A 16,652-nucleotide genomic window follows, 5' to 3' on the forward strand; every position below is an offset into this window, starting at 1 on the left:
TGGTGGCAGCAAATTGTCCTAGTGGTCATTGCATCCTTTGCCACTACCCTCTGAATAACAGGAATGCTAGTTTCCTTAGAAATGCCCTTGATGAAGTAGTAAAGATGATTAATTTTATTAAGTTTCAACCCTAAAGTACCTGTGTAAGATTCTGTATGATGCAATAAGAAGTACACATGAAACACTTCAGCTGTTTCAAGGTACAGTGATGGTCTGGAGGAGTAGAATTTAGGCAATTGTTTGATTTGCAATCTGAATTCAATTGTTTGTTTGGGTTTCAGGGGGAGAAATTTTTTACTTGAAATAATGACTAATAAGCAAGCTATGGTGGGTCAGATTTGGGCATTTTTCAGACATTTTCTCAAAACTTAATGAACCTGTCACTTCAAGAAAATGGACAATGTTTATTACTAATAATGAGATTCAAACTTTCAAGCAAAAATTAGGATTTTTTTTTAACAAAAAAGCGATTATAAGCCACCTAGCTGTTCTCAAAGGGTGCTCTATGACTCGCATTTGTCATTGTGATCTGACAACTTGCCAACACTTAACGACTCTAGTGATGAGATTGGTGGTGATATTGACCACCAATGTGATTTTTGATATTGTTAATCAAATATGTCAATATATAAGACATCTATCTAACTCAGTGAACCAGTGTTGTTTAAATGACCAATGCGTGATGTCACAAAATCATGCATGGGTAAGAGAATCATTCAAAGTGGAAGACTGACCAATGGATTATAATGTAACAATGTAGGAAAAATTTATTGATACAGTTTCAGAATCCACACTGCAACTCACCTTTGAGAAGCCACCACTTGTAGAAGTTTGGTGATTTCCCCAAGAATATCTACAATGATCTGAAAAGGCTATTAAAACTATCCTCCCTTTTCCAACTACATATGAGTATGAGGCTGGATTTTCTCTCTGTACTTTATTTATTTTATTTTATTTTATTTTATTTTTTGTCTTTTTGCATTTTCTTGAGCACTCCCTCGGCATATGGAGGTTCCCAGGCTAGGGGGCCAATCGGAGCTGCAGCCACCTGCCTACCACACAGCCACAGAAACGTGGGATCTGAGCCACATCTGCAACCCACACCACAGCTCAAAGCAACGCCTGATCCTTAACCCACTGAGCAAGACCAGGGATGGAACCCGAAACCTCATGGTCCTAGTCAGATTCGTTAACTACTGCACCATGACAGGAACTCCTCTCCCTGTACTTTAATCAAAACACCATCTTATAAGTGATGGAACGTAGCAGATAGGAGAATCCAGCTGTCTTCTATTTAGCCAGATATTAAATACATTTGCAAAAATATGAGTTAATACCAGTCTTCTCACTAAATTATGCTTTGATATAGTACATTTTTATAGAGAGGGTGTGACTGACATAGACATGTAATGAGTTTATTGTTGTTATTTTAAGTAAATTAAGAAGTACATTGGAATTGCCGTCGTGGCTCAGTGGAAACACATCTGACTAGGAACCATGAGGTTTTGGATTCAATCCCTGGTCTTGCTCACTGGTTGAGGATCTGGCGTTGCTGTGGCTGTGGTGTAGGCCAGTGGCTACAGCTCCAGTTTGACCCCTAGCCTGGGAACTTCCATATGCCACAAGTGCGGCCCTAAAAAGAAAAAAAATCAAAAAGTACATTTTTAAAATGACTTAGAAAATTTTGAATATGGTAAATACCAATAGACATAACTTATACAACAAAAGCTCTTTGGGATCCTAATTAATTGTTAAGAGTATAAAGGAGTCCTGAGACCAAAAACATTGTGAACCGCAGCTCTACATATTGTTTCGTAAGTATCATTATTACATGGCAGTAAACAGAGGTCTAGGGGGCTCTTTATTCCTATCGCATGCTTTTTCATAATTTACTTAATCCTCCCCATACTGAGGCACATTTAAACGGATTATACTTTTTTCATTATTATTTTTAGTGGTCAATGTGTGTCTTTTGTACTTATATCTTACACTTTTGCAAGTATTTTCATAGGACAAATTCCTAGAACTGTTGAATCAAAGACCATGCACATGTAGAAAATTAATAGACACTTCAAAATTACATTCTTAAAAGATTGCATCATTTTAAACTTCTATCAAAAGTGTGCAAGAGTGCCCACTTTCTTGTCTTCTTAAATCAAATATTTTATATTTATTCTTTCCCTTCTTGTTTGACCATTTTGCCTGAGAAAGGATTAGAATGGGTTTACAATGCAAGTCAGAAAGAAGGATAATTTAACAAAAGCCAGGTAAGGGGTAAGCCTGTGGGGATGGGTTATACTAGAAATCTAGATAAATGGAAGATACTGTAGCTAAGCATTAAATTTTGCTCTGCCCTACTAGGCAACTAAGCCACAAAGAAGCATGGTGATTTATCTGTCTTGCCTTATCAGATAGCAGGAAGTCAATGAGAAGCCAAAGACAGAAAGATCTTTTCTTAAGATTCAAAGATTCATATGCTGAGTATATCTTCGCAGGGATTTTTTTTCCTTAATTATCTTAAAGTTTTTATTTTATTTTGCTGTGTTCTATTTTATTGAGTAGACAATATGTTTGTATGGTTTAAAAATCTAAATAATATTTAAAAGTACATGCTAATACTAAAAAGTGAGCAGTCTCACTTTCATTCCATCCCTGTTGACCCTGTTTCCCTTGTCTAAGAAGTAACCATTTTCATTTATCCTTTTAGTGGTTATGAGCAAATTAATACAAATATAAAGAGCTTTTTTTTACTTCTCTCCCTTTCATTCACAAAGAGTAACATCCTCTATACACTGGTTTACACTTCCTGCATATTGTTTTTTCACTTCACAATCTGTCCTGGAGATCATATGAGAGCAGTGTCCATTAAGATAGCCTATTGGCCACATACGGTTATTTAACTAAAATTCATAAAATTAAAATTTAATTCCTTGGCCAAACTAGCCACATTTCACAACCTCAATAATTGCATATGGTTAGAGGTTACCATATGCAATTATTGAGAGTAGAAGTTTCCCATCATACTAGAAAGTTAAATACAGCTAATGGATTCAACTGTACGGTTGTAATATAGTCAATGCTACCAGTTCTATATTGCTGGACATTTGGGTTGTTTGTACTATTTTTAGTGTCATAAACAGTGCCCTATTCTCACATGAAATTTTTTTTGAAGTTTTTAAAAAATTTGCTGTACAAAGAGCTGGCATTGTTTATTCACTGGGTGGGTATTTAGATGTCATGGGTAATCCATTCAAAGAAAACCACTTAGTCCCACTTGATGAAGCCTGTACCCTCTGTGTACTGATAGAAACTCCAGTGTCTCATAATGAAGCCATATTTACAAGATCAGACCGTGCTGGTTTGTGCAGACACAGCAAGAGTGAGAACCCTGGCTGAATTTTCCCAGGTGGCCCTAGTAATGCTGCTAGTGACCTAGCTTTGTTTTCAGGAGTACAAGGAGGCAAAAGGCACATGAATTTTCATAGAGGGGGCTCTGTAATAACAAAAAGCTTGGTAAGATAAGGATATCACACAAGGCAGTGATTTCTCTGCAGGGTGGAACCTCTCCTTTCATGGGTCTATCCAGTCCTTAGCTTTGCAGGCCTGGAAATGCTCAGGCCCGAGTCACTTTAGCAATACTTGTAAGACACTGATGGGCATCCAACTTTAGCAGTTGATATCAAGTGGAGGTGATTCTGTAGATTTACTGAAATCCTCATGCCTGTTGCCTTCCCCAGAAGGCATCTCTTACCTGGGGGAAATGGGTGATATTTCATCCAGACATGATCAGTTCCTGTCTTCAAACCAAGTATGACTCCCCTTCGGTCAGATAACTTGTATCCACTGGGTTTTCCATTCTCTGTACAGTATTACAACTCTGGGCCATCTTGTTTTTTTTAAGTTATTTATTTATTTATTTATGGCTTTTTAGGGCCACATCTGCAGCATATGGAGGTTCCCAGGCTGGGGGTTGAATCAGAGCTGTAGCTACCGGCCTATACCACAGCCATAGCAATGCCAGATCCAAGCTGCGTATCTGACCTACAACCCAGCTCACAGAAACGCCGGATCCTTAACCCGCTGAGCAAAGCCAGGGATCAGACCCACGTCCTCATGGATGCTAGTCAGATTTGTTAACCGCCGAGCCACAAGGGGAACTCCTGGGCCATCTTCTCATAGAAGCCTTGGACACCAGCCCTCTCCTGTTAACCTGCTCTTTCTTCAGACAGAGCACAGTATACTTGGGAGAGTTCACCTTGCTTGGTGATAGTCAAATTTCAGTATAAATCTTCCCGAAGCTCTTCAGGCAGATAACCACAATATCTTTGGTATTGTTATTATGACAGATGGTGTTTTTAGAATATGTTCACATATTCTTTAAGATTCTCAGTAAAAGACAAAACTTAATCCCTGCCACGTATCTGCTGCCCTCCACAAGTGTGGGCTGGGCTTTGCGACTTACGTCTAATGAATATCATATGGCGGAAGTGATGGTGTATAACTTGTGAGACTGGGTCATAAAAAGCACTGTGGTTCCCCCCTGCTTTGCTCCCTTGGATCACTCACTTTAGGAGAAGACAACTGTCAAGTCCGGAGGACACTCTACAGGTCTTGTGAGAGCTCCATGTGATGGGGAACCGAGGCCTCCTGCTGAAAGCCAGCTCTCACTTGCCAGTTAAGCAAGTGAGCTGTATAGGAAGTGAATCCTTCAGCCCCGATCAGGCTTTCAGAGGACTGCAGCCTTGGCCAACCTCTAGACAATCTCATAATAGACCCTGGGCAAGAACCACCCAGCAAGCTGTGCCTGACCCACAGAGACTGTGTGTAATAATAAAAGTTTATTAGTTTATACTGCTAAGTCCTGAGGTAATTTGTTAGCAATGACAGATAACTAATATATCCTAGATGACTGAGGTCACCTTTTTTTTTTTTTTTTTTCATTCTTATGAATTTCCTTCTCAGAAGGTAATCTTAACTTCTGTTCTACGGGAACACTGAAGGGCACTGTAGCCTGTGAAGTACCATTTCCCCAACTGCAAAAGGCAAACTGGTGTGAAGGGTGCAAAGCAGGGGCTCACATGGAAGGAGTTATTAATGTTGTTGCACTAGTGGCAGAAGCACTGGACGTCTTCTATTTGCCCCTCTATGTCCACCCCCTCATCTTTTCCCACTCTATTCTGTGCCCCAGGAAACTGACCTCCATAGACTACATCTCTTACACTCAGGCTTTTGGTAGATTTTGGCAAGTAGGAGAGACTGGAGATAAGAGGCCAGAGGGGAGTGAGGAGAGAGTATATTTCCTTGGTTTTCTCTCTGCCAGGTCACCATGGTTTGGCTTTGTGCCTCTAGCTAAGGCTACAGCTCCTGTCAGCGGACACACTCCATATACACTCACTGTCGTGGTAGGCGTCACCCCTTCCTCCCCTCTCCCCTCTAGGCCTAGGGATGGTAACTGCTCCCCAGGGTGCTGCACAGTCCCATGGTAGTTTCCCTAAACTCTGCCTTCATACTTTTATATATAGTTCATTTATAAACTCTCCTCACATCTCATAGAAACATCCTAAGTGACACATATAGCTTAGAAATGATGTAGAGGAGTTCCCATTGTGGCTCAGCAGTAATGAACCCTACTAGGATCCATGAGGTTGCAGGTCTGATCCCTGACCTTGCTCAGTGGGTCAAAGATCCAGTGTTGCTGTGAGCTGTGGTGTAGGTCGCAGACGAGGCTCAGATCCCATGTTGCTACAGCAGTGGGTAGGCCGGCAGCTGTAGCTCCGGATTTTTTTTTTTTTTTTTTTTTTTGTCTTTTGTCTTTTAGGGCTGCACCCGAGGCATATGGAGGTTCCCAGGCTAGGGATCAAATCAGAGCTGTAGTTGCTGGCCTACGCCACAACTCACAGCATCTCGGTATTCTTAATGAGGCCAGGGATTGAACCTTTGTCCTTGAGGATACTAGTCAGATTCATTTCCGCTGAGCCACGAGGGGAGCTCCTGTAGCTCTGATTTGACCCCTAGCCTGGGAACATCCATATGCTGCTAGTGTGGTCCTCAAAAGCAGAAGAAAAAGAAAGAAAGAAGGAAGGAAGGAAGGAAAGAAAGAAATAAGGAAGGACGAAAAGAAAGAAAGAAAGAAAAAAAGGAAAAAAGAAAGGAAAAGAAATGATGTAGAAATGTTAATTATGGCTGTTTTTAATAATAATCTTGGATTTAAAAAAATGATATAATCTGAAAGACTGTTTTGAATCCAAATAGATATTAGGTTGAGATTAGAAAGATCTCAAAAAAAATGGTTGTTCAGAATATCCCACATTGAATTCTCTGGCAAATGTCTACACTATGCCTGATGCCTGCACTAAGATCCCACAACTGGGCCCGCAGGTGACTGTGGTCAGTGGAGTGAACAGGTGATGACAGTTCAATAATTACAAAACTGAAGTTCTCAACCACTCAGTAGGGTCTTTAGAACCCAGCTTAACAATTCTGTGGCTCAAGTATTGTTCTGAATCTCAAGTGTTATTCACTGCTATAAAATAGGAGTGGACTGGCATTACCAAGGGTGCAAGTCTTGTCATTACACTATGTGGACCCATTCGGTAGCTTCTTGAGCTCTTATATCCCAGTTACACTTTTTTGTATTGTAGTTTGGGGCCTATGTCCTCACTAGAGGCCTTAAGAAACCCTGTCTTACTGCTTGGAAAATGATAAGTGTTGAAATGTTAGCAAATGTTGGTTGATGAGTAATGTTTGACTAATGACTATAAATGCTTTCTCATCTTCCATTTCTCCTCTTTGACATTAGCTACTTCTAATCTGCTATAAACAGCATAGCCAAATGTCAGACTTGTTGCAGTGGGTATGCTGCTGGAAGGAGTCAGTATTGGAAAGCTGCTTATTTTACTTCTGGGGTTTTAATGCCCACATGGAACTCTTTTTGAGGAAAGCTAGCTATGCGACCCTGCCACCAATGAGCTGAGCTGGGCAGCAAATCCAAGATTGATCAGCAGTCAATGAGACAACCTCCAAAGGACTCCAGTAACTAAATGAACCACTCAGACCCCCATTTCTTAGGAGGGTTTGAGTATGAGTCTCAAGAAGGCATCCCATGCCGAGGAGGCCTGGGAGGAGACAGGTATCTACAGATGTGCAGAGAGCAGAAGCCCCAAGGTAGAGCAAAGCTGTAGGAGTTGTAAATGCTGGCACAGAGAGTAGCTGTATTGCCTGATGGTGGAGCCCCAGAGTTAGGGCCAGTGGACCTTTAGGCAGTGCTCCAGGCTTCAGAGCTGCAGTAAATCCCCAACGACCCCTTATACCACATCCTGTACACCTTGAGGGCTATTTCAAGGAGAGAGAGCTGGTGCAGGGTAGGTGCTCCCATGTATGTGGTGGTCTGGGCTATTTCTGTCTGTTTATTTAGGAAGATAAACCTTGGAGACATAGGGAACTCAGACTCACTTTAACCAAAAGTATTGTTAATTGCTTGATTTTTTTTTTCTTAAGCATTTGATCTATGGAGCCTGGAATACCTATTAAAATTTACTCAAGAAGAGACATACTTTTGAGCTGAGGTCTGATTTTCCAATTCCTTTTTCTTGTATTTTGGGTCTGGCAGGAGCTTTATAGATTGCCTCCCAGGTGTGAGGACTAGCCAGTATGTAGTGCTTGTAAAGAATGAAATGAGCTTTGAAAAAAGCTAAACAAAATTCCTTTCCATGATGCTGTTGGCTCTAAGAATCCTACTCAGAGTATCAGTGTGACTTTTAGAGGCTCAAGTCAAGGTCATGAAATTCCTCTCCCTCCTCATCTCTGCTTTTTCAAGCTTTCAGCTACACCAACAACCACCCCAATTCTTCTTCTTCTTCTTTTTTTTTTTTTTTTTGTCTTTTTGCTATTTCTTGGGCCACTCCGTCCGCATATGGAGGTTCCCAGGCTAGGGGTCCAATCGGAGCTGTAGCCACCGGCCTACGCCAGAGCCACAGCAACTCGGGATCCGAGCCGCGTCTGCGACCTACACCACAGCTCACGGCAACGCCGGATCGTTAACCCACTGAGCAAGGGCAGGGACCGAACCCGCAACCTCATGGTTCCTAGTCGGGTTCGTTAACCACTGCGCCACGACGGGAACTCCTCTTCTTTTTTTGCTTTTTAGGGCCACACCTTTGGCATATGGAGGTTCCCAGTCTAGGGGATTGAATCTGAGTTAGAGCCACCAGGCTATGCTATAGCAATGCCAGATCCGAGCCTCGTCTGCAACATACATCATAGCTCACCAGCAACACTGGATCCTTAACCCACTGAGAGAGACCAGGGATCAAACCTGCAACCTCAGGGTTTCCAGTCAGATTCATTTCCGCTGCACCACAATGGGAACTCCTACCACACCACTTCTTGCACTGCCTTCTCAGACTGTCTTGGCTCCTCCACCCTTGACTTTCTCCATGTTCTTCTGATACAATGTAATATTTTCCAGCACCAGACATTATTATGCAGTGTTAATAGATAAGGCACCCAAGGTGCTAGCATGAGGGACAGACCAGGCCTCAGTGAGGACATTCTTTGCCAGCTGTCACCTGGGAGTGGATGGAGAATATAGCACTTGGCTTAGGAAAGCCAGAAAACAAAGGCTTGCTACACAACCCAAAAAGAAATCCAGAAGCCATAAGGGGAAAATAAATACATTTGACTCCATAAAATATTTTAAATTTCTGAATGGCAAACAATGCCACAAATAAAGTCAGAAGGCAAAAGATAGATGGAGGAAAAATATCTGCAACCCATGTAACAGACAAAAGGTAAATGTCATTCCTATTAAAAGAGTGCTCTAGGAGTTCCTGTTGTGGCTCAAGGGTTAAGAACCCGACTAGAATCCATGAAGATGCAGGTTTGATACCTGGCCTCCCTCAGTGGGTTAAGGATCCCTCATTATAAGAGTTCTCATCGTGGCTCAGTGGTTAACGGGTTAACAAATCCTACTAGGAACCATGAGGATGCAGGTTTGATCCCTGGCCTCGCTCAGAGGGTTAAGGATCCGGCATTGCTGTGAGCTGTGGTGTAGGTTGCAGACGCGGATCAGATCTGGCATTGCTGTGGCTCTGGCGTAGGCTGGCGGCTACAGCTCTGATTCGATCTCTAGCCTGGGAATCTCCATATGCTGAGGGTGTGGCCCCAGAAAAGACAAAAAGACAAAAAACAAACAAACAAAAAGGATCCCACATTATTGTAAGCTGTAGTATAGATCACAGATGAAGTTTGGATCTGGTGTGGCTGTGGCTGTGGCATAGCTGCAACTCTGATTTGACCCCTAGCCTGGGAACTTCCATATGCTGCAAGTGTGGCCCTAAAAAGATTTAAAAAAAAAAAAAAAGGACAGAGAGAGAGTGCTTTGTAATTTAATAAGAAAAATAGAAAAGTGGGTTAAGGTTTGAACTGGCAATTCATAGAGAACAAAATACAAACCTCTAGAAGATGTAAAATGATGCTTGTTCAGAGAAAAGCAACAAAACAATGAGATATAATTTTTGGCCAACAGATTGGAAAAAAAGAAAAAGACAGTTAATACCCAGTAAGGAATGGCTGCACTCATATATTGCTCATGATATATTAAATGAAAAAAGCAAGTTAGCAAATTAAATAGATAGACAGCATGATTTAATTCCTCTGTATTAAAAAAGCAGAAAGAGGATCCAGTTAAACTCGAAGAAAATAATAAAGAGGGAGATACAGCAAATTGTTAATTTGGGAAGTGGAACAGCTCTTTGTACAGTTCGTTTTAAGCATTGCTGGGTTTTGTGTGGGTTTTTCTTTACGTGTTTTCACCAATTTTCAACCAAATTATAAAATGCAATATCACTTACAAAATATGACGTTGTAAGGGTGCTTGATTGATCTGTAATGTGTCTATATTGCTTTAGGTTCTGTGCTGGAATATTTTCACATAGTAGTTTATTTTATCCTCATAACCCCCTAGGAAAAACACTCTTAGAACAATTTTGCAAGTGAAGAAGATAGAACTTAAGTGTTGAGACTCTGTCTGTGGTCCTGGCTGATGCACAATTCAAATCAAGGATGAGGTCAACACCCAGTTTTTCATAAGGACTGAATCTAAAGCCTCCAATGTGATGAACCCCCTCTGAAGTACATGAATAGTCCTTAAAAACTGGGTCTCAATGTATCCTTCCCCAGCTGAGGTCAAATCCCCCTCCTTTTGACTTTTGATGTCCCAGCTTCATAGAATTGTCGTACTTCCCGGAGAGCCAGGGGAGGGTGAGTGAGGGTAGGGGTTTGAAGTCCCAAGCAATAGAAGGCAGCTTTGCTTCCCACCCACTCAATCCTGGATTAAGCAATACCAAACAGTAGTCCAGCTTGTCCACTGCCCACATTTTCAACACCACTTCCAACTCTTGCCACCTCTTTCTTAGGATAAGTTCCCAGCTGGGAAGTCCCCAGAAGCCCCCTTACACAAAGCCAGCAGCCCTTGCCCAGGCCCCCAGACCTCTGAGGAGTCCAAGTTTTTTTTGTTTGTTTGTTTTTGAGGAGTCTAAGTTTTTATATAGGGAAGGGGAGGCGGAGGAGTCTGTGCATGGCCACAGCTGCCAGGAGGAATTGGACCCAGGGGGGCCAGTGACATCTGAGAATGGAGGGGGTAAGAGTAGCAGAAAAGCCAGGAGTTCTGAAATGAGTCTTCATGGGTCACTTTAAAGGTGGGGGAGACCCTCCTGCATTGTTGGTGGGAATGTAAACTGGTACAGCCACTATGGAGAACAGTATGGAGGTACCTTAGGAATCTATACTTAGAACTACCATATGACCCAGCAAATCCCACTCTTGGGCATATATCCAGACAAAACTTTCCTTAAAAAAGACACATACACCCACATGTTCATTGCAGCACTGATCACAATAGCCAAGATACGGAACCAACCCAAATGTCCATCAACAGATTAGGAAGATGTGGTATATATACACAATGGAATACTACTCAGCCATAAAAAGAACAAAATAATGCTATTTCCAGCAACATGGATGGAACTAGAGACTCTCATCCTAAGTGAAGTAAGTCAGAAAGAGAAAGACAAATACCATATGATATCACTTATAACTGGAATCAAATATACAGCACAAATGAATCTTTCCACAGAAAAGAAAATCATAGACTTGGAGAATAGACTTGTGGCTGCCCGGCAGGGGTGGGAGGAGAGGGAGGGAGTGGGAGGGATTGGGAGCTTGGGGTTAACAGATGCAAACTATTGCTCTTGGAATGGATTTACAATGAGATACTGCTGTGTAGCATTGAGAACTATGTCTAGATACTTAGGTTGCAACACAACAATGGGAGGAAAAATTATGTATACATGTATGTGTAACTTGGTCCCCATGCTGTACAGTGGAAAATAAATAAATAAATAAATAAAAATAAAGGCAGGGAAGGTGGGGAGTTCTCTGGTGGCCTAGTGGGTTAAGGTTCTGGTGTTGTCACTGCTGCCTTGTGGGTTTGATCCCTGGCATGCCCCCCACCCCCCAACAAAGGCAAGGGAAAGAGAGGGCTTCTGGAGCAAAATAACCCTGGGGAATAAAGTAGTGCAGAAAATATAAAATACTGTGAAAGAGATAGCCCAGCACCTGAGACAGGCCCTGGGTTCACTCCTAAATGATTCCAGTATGTGTTTTATGTGTAAAGGCAGGTGCGGGACTGGGTAGAGGAGTCTCTAAGTTCTGTGGACTTGATTCAGGCATCAGGGTACCTGTTCCACCCTTTGAATCTCCCTTCCTACCAGCCTCCAGTCCTGGTGTGGGCCACTGTCCCAGCTTTGCTGGGGGATGGGCAGGTTACCTGAGATCAGTCAGTCAGTCCTGCCCACCAAGTCAGGTCTGCTTTCCTAGGGCAGGTAGCCCTCCTCAGCTCAGCTCGAGAACTTTGGGAAAGCCCCTGGGTGTTACCAGATCATGGACTTCAAATTTTTATTGCAACCCTCACCAAGAAATACATGTTATATCACAACTCATCACCTAGGTGCTCACTAGCACTTGTGCATGCGTTCACACACATACAAGTACAAATACACACATACATACACATATACTGAAAGTGAAGCTTCAACAAACAATACTTAATATTTACCTTAGGAGTTCCCATTGTGGTGCAGTGGAAATGAATCCAGCTAGGAACCCTGAGGTTGCAGGTTCGATCTCTGGCCTCGCTCAGTGGGTTAAGGATCTGGCGTTGCTATGAGCTGTGGTGTAGATCGTAGACGTGGCTTGGATCTGATGTTGCTGTGGCTGTGGTGTAGACTGGCAGCTGTATCTCCAGTTGGACCCCCTAGCCTGGGAACCTCCATATGCCATGTGTGTGGCCCTAAAAAGCAAAAAAAAAAAAAAAAAAAAAAAAAAAAAAAAAAAAAAAAAATCCTTAATTATCTATGCTGTACTCTGATTGTTTTTTATTCTATTCTTTTTCACGTTTTGAAATAACTGCTCACAACTCATTCAGTTGTTAAGACCAGCAGTTCGATATACACTCAACGACAACCAAATTATGCAGGCATTTTGGAGAGAAAACCGTAGTTTGCCATGGCCATGTGTACTACAGGAGAAACCAGGATGAAGGGCAAATTGTGGCCCAAGGTCATCTCTTGGACCCTCCTCGGTGAGAGATTCTCAGTCCCCATAGGATTGACTGTATTAAGTCATATGGTAAAAGGGGCCACTATAATTCTAGAATAAAAATAAGATTAATTATTGAGGGCTTTCTACATGCCAGGCATTTTCTAAGCACTTTACTGCAATAAGTGCATTTAATCCTCATGACACCACCATGTAATAGGTAGTATTATTAATCCCTAGTGTCTAGACCATTTGAGAACCTACCCTCCAGGAAATAGCTAGGAAGTATGGATGCAGGAATCAAAGCCAGGCAGACAGGGTCCATAGCCCCCAACTCCTAAGCACCACAACCTATCCCCTCTCTACCCCAGACATTCTCCGGCCCTTTGCTACCGGTTCATTTTGTCATCTTTCAGAGAAAGTCATACAGTGCTGAGCTTAGCAGGCTCTGGATAAAATTCAGTGGACATAGACTAGACTTGGAGCTCTGGCGTAGTCACCAATCCAGAACCCCTGCATTCTGGTGGCCTCGGCTCACCATTCCTTCAACACAAATTTATGAAGCCTCAAACTCAGGATATAGGGCTAGAAGACATCTCAGAAACTATTCAGTTGCTTAGGGACTTTCATATGATGTAGAAGGGACAAAGGCACCCCCACCCCAGGACCTCCACTTTTATCTGTTTCAGATATGGAGTTTCTGCATAAGCTCCTACTTGAACAAAATCATTTTGCTGTTTAAACAAGTTTGTTTATGGAGAGGTGAGCAAACATTTTAGGAACCTTGCTTTCTTTTGGAAAGCAATTCATTGAACATTTATTATTGTGGTAAAATACACATAATATAAAATTTACCACTAGCAACAATTAGAACAGTCACAATGTTTTATAATATTCATTGCTATCTTGTCCCAGAATATTTTTATCACTCCAACTGTAGATCTCGTGCCCATCAAACACTCTCCATTAACCTCTCTCTCCCTTGTTCATGGCAACCACTCATGTACTTTCTCTGTCTCTGGATTTGCCTATTCTGGATACTTCATATAAATGAAATCATACAGCACATGGCCCTTTGTGTCTGGCTTCTTTCACTTAATACAGTGTTTTCCATGATGTAGTATGTATCAGTTCTTCATTCCTTTTTATGGCTAAATAATATTCCATTGAGGGATGTTTGAATTGTTTCCACATTTTGCCCATTGTGAATAATACTGCTAATGTCAGTTTTGTATAAGTTTTTGTTTGAACATATGTTTTCAATCCTTTGGGGTATATATCCAGGAGAGGAATAGCTGGTCATATGTTTAAGTTACTAAGGAACCCAAAGTGTTTCTATAGTGCCTATACCATTTTACATTTGCACCAATAATGTGAGTGTTTTGATTTTTCCATGTCCTTGCCAATGTCCTTGTTAACTTCTTCCATGTCCTTGTTAACTTCTATTTTAAAAAATTATGGCTATCCTAGTGGGTGTGAAGTCATATGTTATTGTGGTTTTGATGTGCATTTCCCTAATGACTAGTGATGTTGAGCGTCTTTTCATATTCTGATTGGCCACTGAGTATTTTCTTTAGAGAAATGTGTATTCAAGTCCTTTGCCTATTTTTTAATTGGGGTGTTTGTCTTTTTGTTGATGAGTTGTAGGGGTTTTTCATATATTCTAGAAAAAGTTCCTTACAGACATATGATTTGCAAATATTTTGCCTCATTTTGTGAGTTGTCATTACACTCTCTTGGTAGTGTTTTTAGATGTACAAAAGTTTTTAATGTTGCTGAAGTCCAATTCATCCATTTTGTTTTTTTATTCTTTGTGTTTTCAGTGTTTTTAAAAAGAAAAAAAAATATTGCCAATTCTGAGGTCATGGGGATTTTCCCCTATGCTTTTTAAGAAAATTTTTTTTAAATTTTAATTTTTTCCCCTTTGCTTTTTTTTTCTAAGAGTTTTATGCCTTTTAGCTCTTACATTTAGTTCTCTGATTCATTTTGAGTTTTTTTTTTTGGTCTTTTTTTTAAGGGCCGCACCCATGGCATATGGAGGTTCCCAGGCTAGGGGTCCAATTGGAGCTGTAGCTGAAGCCTGCATCACAGCCACAGCAACGCCAGGTCCAAGCCATGTCTGTGACCTGCACCACAGCTCATGGCAACACCATATCCTTAACCCACTGAGCGAGGCCAGGGAGCGAACCTGCAACCTCATGGTTCATAGTGAGATTCGTTAACCACTGAGCCACGACAGAAACTCCTATTTTATTTTTTAAATTAGAGTTAACTTACATTATTGTGCCTAGCAATATTTTTAATGTAAGTTTTACATCTCACTGGTTATATTTATTCCTAAATATTTTTTTAATTTTTTTTTTTTTTTTTTTTTTTGTATTTTTAGGGCCACACCCACGGCATATGGAGATTGGCAGGCTAGGGGCCAAATTGGAGCTGTAGCTCCTGGCCTACACCACAGCTCACAGGAAGCCCGGATCCTTAATCCACTGAGCAAGGCCAGGGATCAAACCTGTGTCCTCATGAATGCTAGTCAGATTCATTTCTGCTGAGCCACAACAGGAACTTCCTAAATGTTTTTTTAAATTAATGGACTTTATGGGGACATTTAAATTTATAGAAAAAAATGAGCAGAAAGTAAGGAGATTTTTGATAGACCCTCTTTATTCTTTTTGAAACTATTGTAAATGGAATTTTTTTCTTCATTTCCATTTCTGGTTGTTAATTGCTAGTGTATAGAAATGCAACTGATTTTTGTGTATTGATCTTGTACCCTGCAACCTAGCTGCATTTATTAGGTCTAATTGCTATTAACATGTGACTGTCGCTCTAGCCCACACATCTTCTTTCACCCCTGTTTAATTGTTGAAGAATCTAAGTAGCTGGGACTTACTAAAGATTCTACTGCCTCTTATGGCTGAGCTTTCACCCAGTTTAGCACTCCAGTTCACCCCCATAATTGAACCCGGGATTTTTAACTGTAATACACAGACGTAAAATCTACTGAGTTTGTTCCACCAAGTCCCCTGTCCGTCCCTTCTAGTTCCCCAGTCTCTACCTCCCATTTGCCTCTTTTTAACCTTTATCAAGGGCCCTGCTAGACTATTGCCTTGACACTTGCTGTCAGCTCTGGCTGCCTGGTCATGAAAATAACTCTCAGTAAATGAAATCCGAGGACCCTTTACCCCCACCCTCCTACGTGGAGCAGAGAACTGCTGGGGGCACCCACTGCCTTTGTTGTCGCCCCTCTACCCACACCAGCCCCTGGCAACCCTGGTCTCCAAGGAGAGAGCCCTGGTCTCAGGCCTCCCCGAGCTCTGCAGGCACTGCCCTGGCAAGGTCAGACCCTTCGCCTGCAACACAATTTTTTTTAGCAGGCAAATTCAGCATGCAAACCCGGATTGTTTTAAGTTTATAGAAAAAATTAGCAGAAAGTGAGAAGATTTTTTTGGATAGACCCTCTTATTTTATCCTATTAGGGGGTCCATTTGGAATCTGGTTTTCATGCTCACAAAAAGGCAGCCTTAAAGATAGGCCAGACCCAGAGAAGCTGTGGACAGACAGAGGGGGTGGGAATGTGGCCTGGAGTTTGAGCGAGTGGGAGGGAGAAACTGCAGGCCCAGTGCCCTGCCCAGTTGCCTAGGTGATGCAGGGGGATGAGGGAGAAGTGGCAGAGTGGGCTGAATTGATTGATCCAAGCATCTCAGAGCTTAGCACCATCTCGTAGCATCCATCTCTGCTTCATCTCCCAATAGCTCAGCCTCGATAGGGATGCGAAGTCTTCCCCATGCTTTCACCCTGGCGCCGGGTGTTCTGTAGTTCATAGAGAAATAGAATGTAAGCCCTGGGAAAAGGTTTGCAGAGTCACCTGTCTCAGTAGTTTTCAAGCAGGTTTGTAGCCACAGATCCTTATTTCAAAGAAGTCTTATCCAGAACCCCAATATACAAACCAAGCGCACAGGGAGCTGCTCACCCAACCCAACCCTGTCCAGGACTCTAGGGTTGTGGCACCCAGAATGTGAAAATCTCTGCTCTGGGCCCTAACCCCCATAGAA

Source organism: Sus scrofa, chromosome 1 (assembly GCF_000003025.6).
Source record: "Sus scrofa isolate TJ Tabasco breed Duroc chromosome 1, Sscrofa11.1, whole genome shotgun sequence".
NCBI classification, from domain to species: domain Eukaryota; kingdom Metazoa; phylum Chordata; class Mammalia; order Artiodactyla; family Suidae; genus Sus; species Sus scrofa.